Genomic DNA, 20,379 nt, shown 5'->3' with positions numbered 1-20,379 from the left:
TTTTCGAGAATTAATAAATTGATAAATTATGTGTAAATATCTCATTAATTTATTATTACGCATTTTATCGATTACAAATTCGATTAATTGTTTCTATATAAAAAATAAATAATTAATAAATAAATAATAATAAATAAACATATGGATATATTATCGAAATAATTTATGTACTGAGTTATAGATTGAATTATAGATTCATGATAGAAATACACGTTGATAACAATCACATCAATTATCATTTATGCGTTATTTTAGTTAATTATTGAATTGATCTTTTCATCATACTTGTTTGTATTAAATACAAAATACACAATGTATTATTTCTAAATAATTTGATTAATATCGAATATTAGATTATAGTTATCTTCAAATTATTCCCTCATAAATAATTCTGTTACATTGAATAAATTAGTAAACTAATGAACTTTAATTAAATATTATGTGGTTCCAGAAAATTAGTAAATTAGTAAACTAATGAACTTTAATGAAATATTATGTAACTCCAGAAAAAATTAAAAAAATAAACATGAAAGAATATTATAAGTTTTACAGACTGGAGCTTGTGTAGAGTTTTGATAAATGAATATTTAATTAATTTATCTAAAAATATAATCGAATCAGATCTTAATTATTAAATATTAAGATGCTAGCATTATTATGCCATGTGGAATGTAATATCAAGCTGATTAATCCATGCACGACTAAAATGCTTATCAGATACGTAACGAACAAGAATTATGTTAACGGCTATCACTCACGAGAGAAGGGGCTAATTGTAAGTTGATGAATATGGAATATGGAACGAATGAAATCCAGTTCTCAATCGCATATCTCAAGGACGCATCGGTATAACCAAACCGACAATATATAAACCGATGGTCAATCGAAGCAAAGTCGTGCCAACTACCACCCTCGTTACGTATTCACGTATCCTTGATTCATACAGCAAAGTTTTGTCGCGTCTGACGTGTCTGCGAACGGCAAGGAATCGTTTATTCACAAATGATTGCTTGCCGTTCGCGATAAACTCCTTTTCGGAGACGTAAGTTAAGAACTTGTGTTATAGACTCGGTGCAGGCGACAGTTTAAGCCTCGCGTGCACTTCTTCGAGAATCACACGTGCGTTTGATCGGAGATTGTGAAGAAACGGTCAAGGGTTAATATCATGAAAATGTATGGCTCGAATATTATCACAAGATTTTTCTCTTTTAACCTTCTTTCTCGTTGTATTAATACCAAATAATAACTGTTTTGAATTTTACTTTTTGCAGTAAAAAGATATATTAAAATATATTATTTCCTATCTTTCTATTTATCTAAGTAATAGTCTTTTTTGGAAGATATAATTAAGTATATAGAAAATTAATTATTTTACGGAAGATAATCTCGCAACGCTAGAACGTAAAAACGCTTCATAATATCATATAGCTTCATATCGCGGGATAATCGTGACGTCGTTTGAAGCTTCCAGCTGTCGGCATGAATGAGGCTTTAATGTATGCTTTATCCGTACGTTGATAATTGAGTTAACACCGTGCGTGGCGTGTGCGGAATGAAATCTGCAATCCAAGGTAGTATCGGACACCAACTCATGAGCGCACTTAAACTTGGCTTACATTTACAATTAGAATTGGATTAACGTAATCAATTAACGTTTAATATATCCGTTCGTCACGGATTTTACAAGCATTGCTAATTTCATAATAAAGATTAGCGGACAAAATCAATTTTATAGTGTATTTTGTATGATTTTCTTCCATAAATCATGTAGCTTCTATAAATTATGAGAGTAAATATATATTATCGATTTTACTTCTCCTAGTGTTTATGCGCAACCATACATCGACTATTATGTACTCCGAATATAAGTGTGATACATAAACCAAATCTCATTCATATGAAACTTATATTAAATAACGAGACGTTACATAATGCGCGAAGGATTTAATTAGCACTGGCAAGATTTTCCAAATTTCAATTTTAAATATAAGTGTACGTATAACTATTAATCTTAATTAAATTTAATTTTGATAAATGTGCGCATATAATTCTTACGTAGATGAATTTATTAACGAATGTTCGCCACTTGAGCGAATACTTAAATTCATTTTCAACTTGTGGACTGTAAAGTAATGGCAGCACGTGTAACTAGGCACAGTTCGCTTTGGATCAATACTTGGAATATTTCTTTGCTCAAATGGCCAAATATTTAAAAGTTCCCGCGATCAATATCATAATGGGAAAATAATAATAACATTATATCGTGACAAAAAGTCAAATAAATTAAAAAATAATTGATTTATGGCGAAATAATGAAATGGAAAAGTAATGGAAACGGAAGCAATTATGGAATTATAATGTAACGTTAATCATCTGCCAACTACTAACAAGTATTTATACTCTATGACTAATACGAATCATATATGTCTTCTTTCCAAGAAAGTTACGCGCCATATATAAATGGCAAAAAATAATTTTAAATATTTTTTAAAATTACATCAACAGGTATTCCCTTGTACAAATATTAAAACAAATAAAATATTAAAATATATACAAGATTTCTATATAATAATAATTTCTTTATAAATATGTGCAACATTTCTGTCGCATCGATCACATTTTCCTTAAAAAAAGTTATTTCGATAAAACTTTTTAACGAAATTTCTTTTCAAGATATATTCGTATGTAAAAATACAAGTGTGTTGTAATCTAATAAATACATAGATTCTCCTGTATCACCAAATATCAAATTGTCATGTAAAAGCGAGACTTGGACTTATTATAGGATCATAAGCATTTATACCTTCCGAAAGCATTCGCATATCAATGTATTTTAATGTACCGTTGTTACAGATAAAGATATCTTCCGGTGATACATATATTATCATACGAAATATGATATAACGATAATGAAGCAATTGAAATAATGAAAAATCAACATATTAATATCTCAAATATCGTTAGTCCTCTCAATCAGTAGTTCCGTTTCAATGAGCAATTCAATAAGAATTAAGAATATATCGCGAAACAAAAATATAGATATAATATATATAATAATAAATAAATAAATGTAAAATATGAGTAATAGAATAAGATATAAACTTATGATGATTATATGAAATATATGCGAAAATATTGCATTTATTATCATACGTGAGACATTATAAAAGAGAAAAATAGGAAAAGAGAGGAGAAGCCATATATTCTCAATGAATAAATAAATATAAAAAGCATGATTATTCATTCTTTCGACTAAAAGGAGCCGATAATACATATAAATGATCGATTGATAATTAATTATAAATTTGCACAAATTATTAATTTTTATATCTTTATATATTATATTCATGAAACAATATGTAAAAAACATATTTTGGAAATTTCATTAAAAATTTTTAAGACTAATATTATTGTTTCACCGTGTATATCAATATTTGTCCATTTTTCAATTGACAATTCTATCACTGAAGGATGTGAATATTTCTAACGGAATGCTTTTAACGGAAATCATTTTTCATTAAGAAACAGATACATTTCTGAGAGAAACTGTAATTATATTATCCTTTGGACTATATAAATTTGCATAACGACAATTATATGAATAAAAAACTATTTATGAGCAATTTAATTTGTTTTACAAATTATATTATTATATATTAAAAATTATGAAATTATCAATTTAAAAAAAATGCATTTATGAAAAATCTTAAAAGAAAATATAAGCTGTTCGAAAAAGAGCAGATTAATTTTATTTTTTCTAGTTAATTGGTTAAAGCTGCAAATGTACGTGCGACAAGGTAACATATGTATGAACTGTTTCAGAGAATTGTTCTAAAAACAGATTCATACAAGAGTGTACATTACGGTACATGTACCACCTGTTTGCTCGTCATATATATTCTAACAACGTATATATGCAAATCTTTGATCGCCTTATTACATTATTCTTTTTTGTTGTAATCATATATTCAATTTTATGCAAGTATCTTTCATATTCACTTCTTTTACAATATTAATAAATGCAATTTTTTAATGTTGCCGATAATCATATGTTGTGAATCATATGACATATTCTACATCTTTCGGCTAATTTTAAACCGAAATTCAAGCTCCATTATATCACAGATTCTAAATTGATCGTATTTATAACATAAGCAACATTTTAATAATTTTGGATGAATAAAATGCATCAACTTCATTACATTATTTTAATATTTCGCGATAATTCTCCCTTTTCTTCTTTCTACTTAAAATTTAAAAAGTACTCAGATAAAAGACAACTGTTTTCTAATGCAAATTCTCTTTTTCGCACAAACATATTGCAAACAATTTCCATGATTTCTATTAACTCTCGTGATTATACCAATTGTAATAACCGTGATATCAGCATAAACAGTAGATTATGCAACTATCGACCGAGGATAGTTCATAGTTACGCAAGTAAGATATAAAAAAATATAATTAGATATTATCATAATAATACATTCCAACTAGTTATTTTCACAGTCTTTTAACATGTATCATTACATTGTTCAAGTGCAAATAAAATAGAGACTCGTTGAAAAATTTCTGCAATATTATCACAATTACGAACATAAAAATAGAAATGTTTTTTACGAATATAGAAAAATTTGAGTCGCCGTTTCGAATGCTACGTCATGCATATTATGTACGAATAAAGTCGTCTGCAGTTTGAAATCTGAGCTGGGATTTGGAAACACATTTGCACATAAAACCAGTGGTAAATTATACGTGGTCAGAGAACAAGAAAGAAATATAATATATCTAACGTTCAAAAATTTATGAGAAAGTAATATTTTTATATGTATAACATTTTTATGATTATTTTTTATTTGATTTTGACATAATTTATTTATCATTTGCTAATACGCATATACATATATATTATTGCATAATATTTAAATTATCATGATATTTACATGTCATTATATGTTAAAGGTTTTGCAAAATTTGTATAGCATATGAAAAAATTGCTTATTATTCATAAATTTAAAAAAAGCAAGAAATATAATTTTGATTTTATAAAGCGTATTCAGAATCTTACTCGGTTTTTAGGATTAACCTACTTTGTAAAATAAGCATCAAAAATATCATAAAAAAGCGTAAAAAACATAAAAAAGATTACAAGACTTATTTTTGAAACAAAATTCTCTCACAAGTAACGTAAGTTTATTGTAAGTAATGTGTACGATGCATACATATGTTGATGAGATCACGATTGGCATTCGGCCAGATTCTCACTGTTAACTTTTCTTCGCATTAATCAACTACTTTTCAAATACTCAAATTTTGATTATATAATCATTATAGAGAATAGATCGAAATTATAAAAACTTATCTCTCAAAATTGGCAAATATATTGTATTGTTTTGGAAGATGTTGTAAATTCTTTCTTAATAAAAATATACATATATCGAGGGAATTAATTTCGTTAATAAAACATTTATATTAATAATTCATAAATAAGACAAAAATCGTATAAAGATATATGGATATAAAGCACAAGGTTTTCCATCTATCATTCGTGCAGTAATTGAGAGAAAAAACAATATAAAGATGAGTAATTGTCAATGGTCGTCTCGTGCATCATTAATGTCTCCTCGCGATTCTTATGTAATCTCCATTAACCTAGCATCTCTACTATGAGAAATCAAATGTTATGGGGCAAAATAATAATTTATTATTCTAGTTCTAAATGCTAATTTATTATTCTAGTTTTAAATGCTAATTTATTATTCTAGTTCTAATTCTTATTCTAATTTTGAATTTACTCCTTTTAATTAAGATATTGATATTAAAAACGATAGTGTTGATCTAACATTATATATTATATTCATTATATATTAGCATGTTTACTTTTGAAAAACATATAATATTCTAAATCTATATCTGTTCAACATTTATAGAATCATAAATAAAAAGACACATTACAGAACTAATTGCTAATAAATTATTCAAAAATACTACAAATAGATTTCAAAAATATAAAATTTATATGAATGCATCAGTATAATTGTACAACAATAAATAGATCAAAAGTTAAAAATAAAATTTGATATTAAATTATCTCCCTAAGTAATTATTATCGAAATATTATAATGTTCAGAATTTATTGCTCGCGATATAAATTTAAAAAATAATCAATGTTTCAATGTTTACCACTATAAGAATAAATTACATTAATGCACAATTAATTATTTTTCTTTAAAATTAATACGTTTCTCAATTAATTGCCTTTATGCAACTATTTTTGTGATATATGGGCATTTTTTCGATTATTTTTTAAATATATTCTACGAGAGATAAACTATAATATTTCAGTACCAATTAATTTAGAAAATAATTTAATGTCAAATTGAAGACTTTTTATTTATAATCCTTTTGTTATTATAAATAATATTCCATATTGATATATCTATAAAAATTTAGAATTTTTGAAATTTTCTTGCATTATTTTTAAACAATTAATTAATAATTAATTCTGGTATATTCATTTTTGTTCATAATTCCATTATATAAGTATTTTTCAAAAGTAAAAATGCTAGCGTGATGTTACCTCCAATTCCCAACTTTAATATCAATTTCCTGCTAATTAATAGGAGCGATAAATATGTGTCTAAAATGACAAATTTACAATTTAATTTATGTCATACATTTGAACTTGATTCCCCGTAATGGGAATACTAGCTTAATGAAGATTCTTATGTAAACTCACATGCACGCTTTTCATGTACATATATCTAACTGTCCATAAGAGAGATTTATATGTGCATCCAAGAAAGCGTAATATATATATATTGCGCGATACAAGTGACATTGTCACTTCATTGATCTTTCAATGGCCACGAACAATATTGAGCAACCGTTCTTAGAATATTGTGAAAGTAATTTTTATATTCACGAAGCAAATTCAATTATGATTTTCTTTTATGTAAATTTATTTTTATAAAATGCAAATCAGAAATTAAAAGATAATATGTAAATTACTCTGATATGTACAGTATTTCGAATGCTATAAAAGATAAATGCATTTGTTGAACAGAACGATTTTCTCATTGATATAATCTTCCATCTAGGGCAACTCGAAGACTATAATTTTTCAAGTTTTAAACTCTGAAATTGAATATCTTGGCAACTATACTTAAAGTGAAAATTCTATTAAAAAGATTAAAAAAAATAATTAATTGAAAAATAACAGTCTTGTTATCTGTTTGCATTCATGAGAAGTACCACATTTCCGCTTAAATAAAATTTATTTAAATTATTCGACAAGTAATATAGTATGTACATTAAACGCTTCTATCGTCGCGATCATTTTGTTTCACAGAAAATATCATAAAAACTGAATAACTTATAAATCTATAATTCCATAGAAAAATAGGAATTAAAATAGTAACTGTATGTAATATACGATGAAATAAATCTCGATGTAAATCATTCTCATAACTTTCTTCAGATCACATGTTCTACACGAAAGCGATAAACAAGTTCACGCGAACACTCACCTTGAAGACGGCTCTTCATCATCATATCTTAGCATAGTAAGACTTTCATTTAGCGCTCGCTCGTGACTCTCGGAAGAAATTCGCCCTTCGCACACTTCTTCTTCGCACACCCACAAAATAAAGTCTCAGTCCAGTTCGTGTCTCAAACAATCCATAACTTTCTCTGACGATCGCCGCCCTCGTCTACGTCATTTCACCGGCATCGTATCATGATGGAATTTCCAACAGAAACTTTTCGCTCGCGGTTGAATGACTGTCGCACTGACTTCGTTTCACTCTTTCTTTCTCGATATTTACATATATATCGATACTTTGCACGCCGCTTCCGGCATGTACTCGGTGCAACCGATTAAATCGCAGGGTCAGGATTACGCGAAGATCTTCGATTAGATGATCAATGACGAGAAGAATAAATTCGATCGAACTTGAGGAGTCGCCTTTTCACCTCGCGAAACCACGATTTCTCTTTTTCGACTTTGTTCTTCGCGAGGAAAGCGTCGGCAGTTATTTTATATCGTTGTAAAAAATTCACCAATACCAGACGCCCCGTTCGAAAAAGCTCGCGACCTTGCGCGCCACGATCGTTCGATTAGAAAAGCGGCGCAAGCTTTGAGCGCCAGTCAATCGAAAGATACGATCGGGTCTCTCTAGCGTCCCAAATATATATCTGGCGGCGATGTAATAATTTCGTTCTTTGACATTTGCAACGTTTCGATAGAATTCACCGAATGCTCCGTAAATCCCCGGGCTCCTGCGAGATTGGAAATATCGGAAACTACCCGGCTGAAATCGACAGTGTCTTCACGAGTAGAAAAGGCTCTCGGAACTATCGTTCGTCACTGTTCCTCGCATCCGGTCACGTACGTTAATGTTGATCGCGTGTCGCGACGGCTCGTGCCTAGAGGGAGACGGAGAGGTTCACTCTTCGAGATTTGCCGGGCGCGCGATAGACCGGACCGTGCGGAGGCGCGCGTCGTGCTCGACTGACGAGGCGATTGAAGCGGGCGAGCGTCGCGACGTCGAGCTCTATGAAAAGCCGACGATGCGCGATGCCGACGAGGCGCACATTTTCGCAACAAGAACAGTTATTAGAAAGTCGATTAATTTTTTAGAAAATTAATTGCAATTTGTCAAATTAAAACAATCGATTATGTCTTGAAATGTATCGTGTAAAAAATAATTATTCAAATAAAATATAAGAGTAAGATAAAATCCTAATTTGCATATAGGATGTAATACCTACGATAAATTTAGAAATAATAAATTTAAAACATTTTTCCGTTACACTTTTCTCATCTTTACAATAGTATATCGTGTTTTAATTATATTATAAAGTGATGTCTTTATTGCATAAATTGTCAGAATCCGCGATTTTTATATAAAATCAAATATAATCCAAATAAACAGCAAAAAGGAACATAATTTTTATAAAAAATTTTATAAATAAATTAAAAAAAAATTAAAAGCAAAAAGTTATGTTTCCAACTATGTCGATTAAATATAATTTATTTTCTCGTTGTAAAATAACAAAAATATCGTTTTAGCAATTAATGATAAAATATTCAAAGCGCCAAGTAGAAGCAAGATTCTTAGTACACAAAAGCGTCTGGGAAAATCGAAGCTAGGTCACTGAAAGTAACAAAGTGTTGAAATACCATTCTTAATATACTAATGACACAAATGACATTTTAGAAATACCAATCCGCGACATTTTCCCCAACAATGCCCCAAAGTATGTCAATATTAAAATTGCATGTATCCATGTTAAATCTATATTTTCTAATCTCTCAGGTGTCATAAAACAGCAATATAATATTTAAAAAATTATACAAACTTGGTATTCCACTTTTAATTAACTAAGTTTTCAATTTAGAAAATAATAATATTTTGTTTATTTCTATGTAATTATTTCTATGTAATTATTTTTATAATAATTTTATTTATAATCGAAGCCATAATGCATACTAATTATAAGTTTATGCAATAAGTAATTCAATAAATGGTAAAGAAATATTTCTATCCGTTATAAAAACAAAAAAGCACACAAAGGTCAATTTCACAGATGATAAAAAATTTAAAAAAAAATCTTCCATTGAAAGAAAACTGATTAATTTAAACAATATTTTTTCTGATGCGTGTTGATAGCATATTAATTTAACTAATTGAGCATTAGATATTTCATATCGCGACAGTATTGTATTACACGTGGTTTCTACGAGTCAAGTCGATAATTAATTTTTTGCGGAAATGTCCGAAAGTGCGATTGTATTATTCAACGAGTCAGTATACAATATTAATGAATAATTCGGTAGAGAAAGAATAATGGGAACTCATCGCGTGACAAAAGATGAAAATCTCAATGACACGTGTTATCGTCAGCCCCTACAAGTTTTTCAGACACGCATTTCAGCTTTTATGTCAAGACAAGCACTTCAAATCTAGCAGCGATGATACATCATCGCTAAGACACTTTCATTTGTCTGACAAAGAACGATGCTAATTCAATTAAGCCTTGTCGTCAGAGAATGAATTAAGATTCGCAATCTTGTATTCTCTCTAAAAATGTGATTTATAGATGCGTTTCAAAAATAGATGAAAATAAGCACGCAATCCTCACAATCATGATGATATCTGAGACAATTTTGCCCCATTTTAAACACATTATATAATAACATTTTTATTAATAATACGTGTGATTCGACAGCTTGCAAAAATTTTATTTGATAAAATATATAATTAATTGTAAGAAAATGTAACATATATAGTACCTATATAAGATATTATATTCCATAAGATTTTCATAATGCCCCATCATAGATATAAATGAATGCTATTACCTCATGCACATAACAGCAAGTCAGTCAATGAAATATTTTATGCAAAAGTATAAAGTCGATCAACTAAGTTTATGATTACATATATTCAAACTGACGATTATTACAAGGCATATTGTAAAATATATGTATTGATCTCTCACATGTGATAATTTCCACATTTAATGTTTCCTAACAACATAAAATAGATTTAAAATTACTTCTCAGATTGTCATAGTAATATATAATCGGATTATTAGACTCACAGTAATATAATCAATGTAAGTAATATCATTAAAAATAGTTAATATTCTTTAATATTCCTTTGTTAAAATTATTTAAGCGTATTAATATATTCGACTAAAAATTTTATTGATATCTAATTAAATAAATTGCACTTCATTATTATTACTTACTAGAATTGTATCTATGTAAAATATCAAAAATCACGTGTTTTAATTATCCATGAGTCAATTAGAACGATTCTGTCAATGAAAGAATTTGCATCTAATAAATTAATAATCTATAATCGGTTTATGTCGCGAATAAAATAATGATAAATGTTACAATCGAACACTGTCGAACGATTAATGAAAGTGATAATTTGTCGTGGAACTATAGCAGATAGATATCTATTGTACGAGCGTAATAAAGACGTGTCTAGCCTACGCATTCAACGCGATTTTGCAAAGTGACATCAACTTCGCCCTAATATCCAATCCCTAATATCAAGATAACATCATAGAATCCCCACTGTGCTTATGATAAAGGAATAACGACTGCCATGATTCGCCACCGAATTCTGACAATCAAGCGCTTCATTTTCATAGTTAATAGCATTGATGGCGAGAAAAAGCGATAATCTGTCCATGCCTAATTGCGCGATTTATAAGTCGGATCGATCATTTATCACAATACGCGAAGTCAATATACGGTTTATAACAGAAGCTACCGCTATGTCACAGAAATGCGAACAAATCGATAGCAATTTAATGCATAATTACGAACTATTTATCCATGTGTGTGTGCTTCTGAGATCGATTTTAATTTTTATATATTATTAATTTTAATTATATTATTAATCTTGTATTAATTTTAATTATCACTTATAACTGATTGATATTAATTATTGATTAATATTAATATATTTCGCGATTACAATCATTATTTTCAAAATTAATCAGTTTTTATAATAATCTATTTTAAATGAAATAATTATATTGCATGTTTTATGAGCATGATTTTAATTTTAATTTTGATATTAGTTAATCAAATTAATTTGTACAAGATATACTATATATATCTTACAGTATCTATATCATAAAGTTAGATATACATGTATATCTTACTTTATGAGTCAGCACACAATTTGCATAGAGCTCATTTTACGCAATAAAAATATTTTATAAGTGTTCAAATATTACAATAGTTGTCAAGCATATGATCAGAAAGTTTCAGATTGCCATCCGTGACTGTATCCAATAAAGATTATAATGCCGGAATATATCAGCTTCTAGAAAACGGCGACTTTTCAAAGTAACCGGAACAACCCTTATGTGATGACCGAAAGGGTAGGGCCGGAGATAGGAAGGGTGCGGCAGCCAATGATAGATACTGTTCCATTTAGCTTAGCTGACGTTTATTCAAGCTAAATGCGACCTAACCTGAGCTTTCTTTATTACATGCGCGATAACAAAGATTAGCATCAAGACGATAAGGCAGTCGCAAAGTTACCAGATTTATGTAACAACTTTATTTGTTAACGGAGCAGTTATATACATATATTTGTTACTTATGAGAAATAATATATCGTTAATTTAAAGTTTAAAAATTTTTAGACAAGACTTTTTTTTAATATTAATACAGAAAATATATTTTTTGGTAAGTTAAGATCTATCTAAAGTGCGACTTTATAGTTTCAAGTAATCAAATTTTGAAAATCAACTAACGCGAAAAAAGTCATAAATTTGGATGTAAAGCCATAATGTCTGTTTAGCACTGATACATCTAAAGATCACACAATCTGATTTATATCAAAGTTTACTACATGTAAACTGCACTGGAAAAAAGGCTTGATTATAATAATCCAAACTTGATCAATGTTACCCACCGCTGTGGTGAAATAATTTCAACTAAACGTATAGGTGATTAAGACGAAATTATTTAATTATTTTTAATATTTAGTGAACTCAATTAAACGTAAAATATTTATAACTATTTTTGGAAAATGTTTATAACTATTACTAAATATTTTGTTATTATTATCATACTTGATGATAAAAACTAAATATTTCAAAAAATGCATTACTAAATGCATCTCATAGATTTATCCAAAATTTTTTTTCAGTGTGGTTTACTTCAGCTATACATGATTTTGCGATTTTTAACATACTGATGTACATTACTATTTGCAATTTTCTCTATGTATAAAATTGCTACATTGTTTCGAAAGTATTATCAATAAAAATGAAATAGAAAATCCTCTTTGTGATACACGTAAAATATGTCTATTTCATTATTTCAAAATCTTGTTTGCAGATAATGCCAAACTTCTTTAAAGGTTACATCATATATGTGGGCAAATTGAATGACATTTTAAGAACGACTTGCTATTATTAGTTTGAATGTTATTAGGAACAGTATCCGATAAATGTGCAGCTATTAATTTGACCACGTATACAGAATAAAAATATTTCACTATAAAAATGTAATAATTTAATGTTCACATTTATTGCAATAAAATTTTACCAATTGTTTGTAAAAAATAATATTGTAATGCAATCAAATATTGCATAATATAATAAAAAACTTTTTTAATGCAAAAACGCGCATATTATATAAATTAATATTTTGATAAGGGATCTCACATGTATACATTTTTAAGAAGAAATACAAAATGCAGCAAAGTACTAAAAACATTGCTTCATGTGAAGTTATGTTAAAGCTTGAGTAGAAAACCGTTTATAGTATTATTATACTATTTGCTCTGTAGCAATTACATCACGCATTTACGCATGAATTTCTAAATATGTTTTTTATTCATGAAAGTTAAATAAGACTCTTAAAAAAGGCACATTGAGTTATACATTTTAATTACATTCAAATTTAGCTAACCTCAAGTTCAGATACATGGTACAGCGACCATTCAATCTCAATGCTCGAAATGACGATGCACATTTTCTTTTCCAATGTAAGATGTTCGTGATATTTATGAGAGGATTTAGTAAAGAGAGAAGTGTACCATCTAGCCTGATAAGATAAATCGTACATCGATAGTATGATAAAAGTTCCATGCACAACATTACCAGAATAAAAAATTATATCTCATTAAATGATTTTGCGATTTTTTATGAAGTAGAAACTATACACGATAAGTAATCTTTCTGACGAGTTGTAAAAGCAGAAAAGATAAAACAAAAAAACAGAATAAAAATGGAATAGAGCAATGTCCTAGAATGTTTACAAGTTCATATCTCTTTAGAAGTTAGTTATGAAAATGATTTAACAAATGATTCTATGATCCCAAGATACTATTTAAATCTATAGTCTACTTGAATCTATATAAGAATCGCTAATAAATCGATTAATAAAAGTTACGCGATAAAATTATTAATCATTAAACTCTGCCACAACTGTTTCTTTTCTCCAATCAATTATCAAATTTTTAAATATGCCGTACAATATTTATGTCAAATTAATTATTGGATAAGATTAGATAATTAAGTAGATTCGAATATCGAAAAGCCATTTCACTTTTGTTTATTTGTTCACTTTTATATGAAATGGATGCACCTTCATTTGACTGATATCTTATCGCATGAATTAAAGGAGTAACATGTTAACTCTCTTGAAATACTATTTTTAGACTATATTTTTCTTAAATAACAAAAGATATGATTATATTTCAATATTTTTAAATACAGAAAAAAAATATTTTACTCTAAGTACTTTACTCTTTTCTCAAATTTTAAGATTTTTATAACATTATCATATATAAACGTTACATAAAAATTACATGAAAATTTATCATTAAATTTAATTAGAAAAAATATTTTTAATTGTTTTATAAAAAAATTTGTCTTTCCGACTTCTTGCTATTAAAGGAAATATCAAATTGATAAAGAATTCATAAGAAACGGCATTAATAACTCTCCACTCTGCTATATATATATAGCTGACAAATATTTTTGCATAATCTCTATTTCATCCTGGTATCATAGGACTATTGAAATGAATTCAGTCGCACATATAGTGCGCATAGAAACTAAATTGCACAATCAGCTATCAGTATTCGTCGGTTATCGCGAGAGTTTCAGTCGACCGCTCCACTAATTGATTCCATGAGACTAATGATGCCAGTCGCGTTTATCTACAAGCAAAGAATGCGTCATTCGAGTGCGTGTGCACTCAAAACGCACCGACTACGAAAGTCTACATTTAGCGTATGGATAGGAATACTTTCACTATCAAAGTACTAGATATATTTCAGTAATTATCAAATAGCCGTTATACAAAAAAGTTACCCAATTAATTCAATAAGTAATAAATTCATAATCATTAAATAATGTAATATTGTTGTAATAATTAACAATTAAAACATTAAACAACAAACAAATTAAATATTAATAGATATAACAATACGAAGAAATTCATAGAAGATAGATTAAAATAAAATTATTCCGCATCGTTATGTTTAATTGTTTATAGGAATTTTATTTATGTAATTGTATTGTAAATTTAACAATATTACATAATTTAATTAATAGTTAAAGGAAATTATACTAATAACGAAAGTTAATAATTTTAATAAGCAAAGGAAAATTTGAAAACATCTGATGATGACATTTTTACGCGCCCGTAACACACGCACGCACGCACATATACAAGTATTATTGCGTTTTACTTTACTGACGTCTCAGCAGTAACCTATGTTGTGTAGTTAATAATAGATTTCATCTCGGCTTCATTATCATAAATGAAGTGTTTATCGATACGCATGCGAATTTAATAAGTCCTGAGACAATATATTGGGGTTGACATCTTGATTGTCCTAGATAACGTCGTAGCTTCATCATGCAAAATCAAAACAAATTAATTTAAAGCTTCTTTTTTTCTACCAGGAAAGATGACACAAATCAATTTTTCCCACAGTCATTATATCATATATGCGACATCATTTGCAATCTTTAAAATGTACACGATATGCATTTTCTTAGATGATTGGACATATTTTTACTGCCTTTTTAAAATCTAAGGTATAATTTTTTTTTAAATAAAATTTTTTTTAAATAAATTTTTATTTAAATAAAAATCAAGAGAAATATTATGAGAAAAATATTATATATTTATGTGCTATATGCTTTTATTTAAAGTTCTTCAATCATTTTCTTAAGAAAAAATCAACTCGAAATTTAAAAACAAATTTTGTTCGTTTAATCTGCAACACTATAATTGAGGGTTACGTAAAGCAGAAATAATGCAGGATCACGACCATTGGTCGAGTTAAAAGTTCGTGACATTGAAAATTGGTAGAATAATACAGTTCTTCGCATCGATGCGAGTTTTATGCGTTCTACGCCATAGACGTTCATTAGTCGTTACATTATTCGTTCAATACATAACGACAAACACGTTACATACGCATCCTGTCTCTATATAACCATGCTTTACGACTATATGACTGGTCGATGATTCAGACTGAGAAATGAACAACTATGAAATACGAAAAACATAATTTGTAACCGTTGTGCAAATAATTCAAATATAAAATATATGTTTCACATTGTTACAATATGTACCAAGATATTGTTTAGACAATTTTAATATTAATTGCTTTTTTAATAATATAAATATTCAGCGAAAAAGAAGTATATTTCATATCAAATTATTTTCATATTAGCGAATATAGAACTTTTAGAAATGTCCTTGAAGATAAAATAAAATTATTCTTATATTCGATACATTGCGTATTGCGTGTCAGTTAGAAATATTTTGTAATTTATCCAACGATTGTAATACATATGTATGAAGAGATTATTGAATTATAAACTAAATAAAAATAAAAGTTTTTTCTTAGATAAAAAAAAATATTTTTCTTAAATGAAGAATATTAAATAACGATGTTATATACTTTTTCCGCTTGAAGCGCTCTTATGTTGTCCAATAAACAGAAACGATTAATATAAATTTTATATTTTAACGACCAGTTCATAAAGAGCAATTAAACAATTGTTAAATTACATACGATATTCCCACATAAAAAATAAGACAAAGTCAGTACTTAATAGTGGAATGAAAAATACATTGCGAATTAAGTTCTGTAGCAGACACTTTTGTCCGTCTCTTCGACCTTTTAATGATGGTCAAGGCCGAGAGTAGACATGAGAAAGTGATTGAACTACGTCACAGAAAACGATTGAGTCTGGTGAATATCTTTCATCATTCCTTTTACTAAGTAAGAAAGTACATATGAACTTTCATATTTTACTTAATAAAATTTACTTAATAAAAAAACATCAAATAATATACATCCACATTATTAATAAAAATAAGATAAAATTTAAAAAAAAAATATAGCCCATTAAAAACATTATATTCTATAATCAATATTAAAATATAACATATACATATAACACTTCAAGAGTTGATTATTAAAAGAAAATTATAATCAAAGTATTATAGCATTAAACTGTTGAATTTCGTAAAACTGAATTTTTTTTAAACTGAATTTTTATTCTATAATAAAATTATTATAATATATTCTATGGTATTCTATATAATATTCTATATAAATCTTTTATAATATAATATTCTATAAAGATTATTATTTTTATCTATACGCATATAGATCATAACAAAATTTTAAAGATTAAACTTTAAACTTGTTGCATTTGCCAATTTCCGAGAACATGACGACATTCAAGCAACTTTCGATATTTGTGCACGCTTGAAGAATTCGTAAATCAACTTCCGCGACAGATGTAAATCAAATAAATCGTAATTTCGTTCCTCGAAAAAATAAACAGTATGACGCGTTTTACGCTCGTTATGCTACAAATCATACACACATAAATCGCAGCCTTCATATTTCTGATAAGTACGATATAACGTTCTTGTTCTCTTACGTATAAAATCTCCAGAATATCAGCTATTCTCAATTTATTAATCATTCAAGCATCGTGATAAAATAATTTACGAGGCCTGACTGTTTTTAAAGATGTCAAAACCGTCCTAGATAAGCAATTATGATATCGCTTCTTAATTTTGCGAATTCCAAAAAAATTACGCAATAATTAACTAATAATATAATATATAATAGAAAAATCCGATAAGAAAATAAAAATTAAAATAAAATAAGAAAATTAAATAAGAAAAATACTTATAATTTGCTTGAAAGTAACAGCAAAATATTCTATTTAGAAGAACTATTAAAACAATTCGTAATAAGGATCACTAATAATTAACTTTACATATATCGCAAGCATGTTAACAACTTCGTCTAATAGCAATTATATCTAAATATGTAATAAGACAATTATAAAGAATCCCGACGATATTATGTAATGTTATTGGGGTAATGAGCCAAGAAAACGGGGCATATAATATGTGACACAAACACGATTTTGTCCTGAGGAATCTGTTGACAAGCCGTGGCCGTGCGAAAGTGACAGCGGGATATATGCTTTGCGAATTGCACCCCAGCGCACAAGTACTAGAAATGCATTCATTATTCAAGAATATCAGGGGAAGGGTGAAGGGAATCGATGTGTGTGACCTAAAGCTGTCTACGCGATCGTTAGGCGCGATAACCACAAGACGACGAGTATGTACTTTTTCAACGCTGCGAGTAACAATCGAAGAGATTACAGTTATTCAAGCCTTATTTCCTAAAGGCGTATAATATACGCATTGATTAGTGATACGTAATATCGTGAATGAGTGTACCGCAATCTATGAATAATCATATTAGAAGAATCACATAAGAAATCTTTTTGTATTGTATTATAAGTATATATAAGTTCTATTACTTATATAATATATTATATAAGTAATAGAAAAAAAAATATATATATATATATACATATATATATAGTCATTATTATATTAATTATAATATATTTTTAAAAAATTAATGCAATTTAAATAAAAAAAATATATTCATATATAATCTTTATACGTAAATTTCAAGGGTTACTAGCTAAAAACTAACTGAAACTTATCTTACTCTTCGAATCACTTATCGCTATTTGTACTGCGATTATTCACCTGGCGACAAAGAAGTGCCTTGTCATGAAAAAAATTCGTGTTTCGACAATTCGCGAACGGATATATATACGTTTTATTACTGTCTCGGGAAGTGAGAGAGCAACGCTAGAGAGATTGCACGTGTTTGTTCAAGCACGGGACGTATTTTCGATTGTTAGCGAAAACGCACGTGACGCCGACGAGTCCGAGGTCGTGCGGTTCCCTGCTGCGCCGAGGAAATGGTTTCTGCAAAACGGATCGAGGACACTTTCGGATTTTGAAATAGTTAGACATCAACCGAAAATCATTGTGAAAGGAAACCGTTTCTCGTTCTACTCGGCATAAAAATATTTGAAAATATCGAATTAGTATCAACGCAACATTTAACGGAATCGATACATACATGTGTGTAAATTTATCTGTAAATGCCTGCAGTCATATCTGATTGTCATTTTTTTTTATTCTGATTTTGTCATTTTTATAATTTTTAATTTATGTGCGAGAAGTCTCGAATGTACATTTTAACGAAATATTCAAATCCACGATGGCTAAAATTATGAAAATGTTAGAAATCGAGAATTAATAACGTCAAACTTACTCCCAATACTTTGCGCGGGAATACTGGTATTAACATAATTAATCGAAATACATGCATACGCGAATCTGCTACTTGCGATATATCAATTTGTTTTTGCTTAAGTGTGTCGACGCGACACTTGCTTTTGAGGCTCCAATCAATGGTGATCCTTAGCATTGGCCCGAGCATTAACTAGCTCGCAGACGAGCGCAACGAGAAGTCGCGATGCATCAACTTACGTCATTCGCGAACGAACGAGAGTGCGATTCGCGATACGGAGAACATAACAACGATTTTCCCTAAAGAAGCGAATTCTTCGCGATTATACCGATCCTCGAAAAGAAAGTTGCAAGTCAATTTTTGAAAGAACACAAACGCGTGAGATATTCAATTGACTTGCAAAAAAATCTCATAGTTACATTAAAATCATTTCCGATTATTTGACGAGCTTTAAATAACGAGCAAGATTATCATTTCTCGATACAAAACGTATAAATATCACGAATTAAAAGAGAGATTGAAGGGGGAAATAGTTGTAATGTTACAGTAATTATATCTCTACGATTAATAAAAAAAAAGGAGCAAAAAGTGGATTTGGAGGGAGTAAGTCATGCGTTCGTATTTTTCCATTGAATTACAAACCACGCATAGATATGACCGCAAAAATAAAATGTTCCTTATTTCCCATAGGAATATCGCGTTCATTTCATTACACGCGAATATTGCGCACTGCTAGTCTTATACAAGATTCATAACTTGCAAATTAGAAAGAGTTGAATTTGGAAGCTATATAATATGATGAATTTCTTATGAAATATACTTTCTTCCGCCGTTACATATTATAACAATTGTATTTAATTATATTCCTAAATAATGCATAAACCTTTCGCGAAAGGTGAAATTTGAGGTCGATGCGTTTTGCATCACTGCGTGATTTTTTGCACGACACGCATTTTAACATTGTCGCAATTTTTCGTAAATCTCTGATCCGCACTTATGCATATATATTTACGCATCTCTCTCTTTCCGAAAAATCGTTCACAATTTTGAATCCGCGATCGATGCGCCGCGCATCTTTTAACGCGAACTTCACGATATACATAAACATACGAATACTGAATAGAGTTAACAAAGTGCAATGTTTATTGTTTTTGACCCTGGATGAATTTAAGATCGATAAACGAAATTAAACACCGTTTCTCGAAAATGCATTTGCTAC

General features: G+C 28.6%; 1 protein-coding gene across 7 annotated transcripts in view; it reads right to left on the bottom strand.

The window, feature by feature from the left end:
* Atp8b (ATPase phospholipid transporting 8B) overlaps window positions 1-20,379 on the bottom strand; it is a 50,550-nt gene that overhangs the window by 29,411 nt on the left and 760 nt on the right. The window contains exon 1 of one of the 7 annotated variants that reach the window (XM_083097400.1): window positions 7,527-8,507. The exons of the other annotated variants lie outside the window; for them this stretch is intronic. The gene's annotated coding sequence lies outside the window, so the exon portion shown is untranslated. Of the gene's footprint in view, window positions 1-7,526; window positions 8,508-20,379 lie in introns of those variants that run through there. 7 annotated transcript variants of the gene reach the window in all.

This window comes from Camponotus vicinus, unplaced genomic scaffold (assembly GCF_025532165.1).
Source record: "Camponotus vicinus isolate PSW18456_S1 unplaced genomic scaffold, iyCamVici1.0 SCAF_4, whole genome shotgun sequence".
NCBI classification, from domain to species: Eukaryota; Metazoa; Arthropoda; class Insecta; order Hymenoptera; family Formicidae; genus Camponotus; species Camponotus vicinus.
The sequence above is the reverse complement of the archived record's forward strand: the minus strand, read 5'-3'. Positions and strand labels throughout refer to the sequence as shown.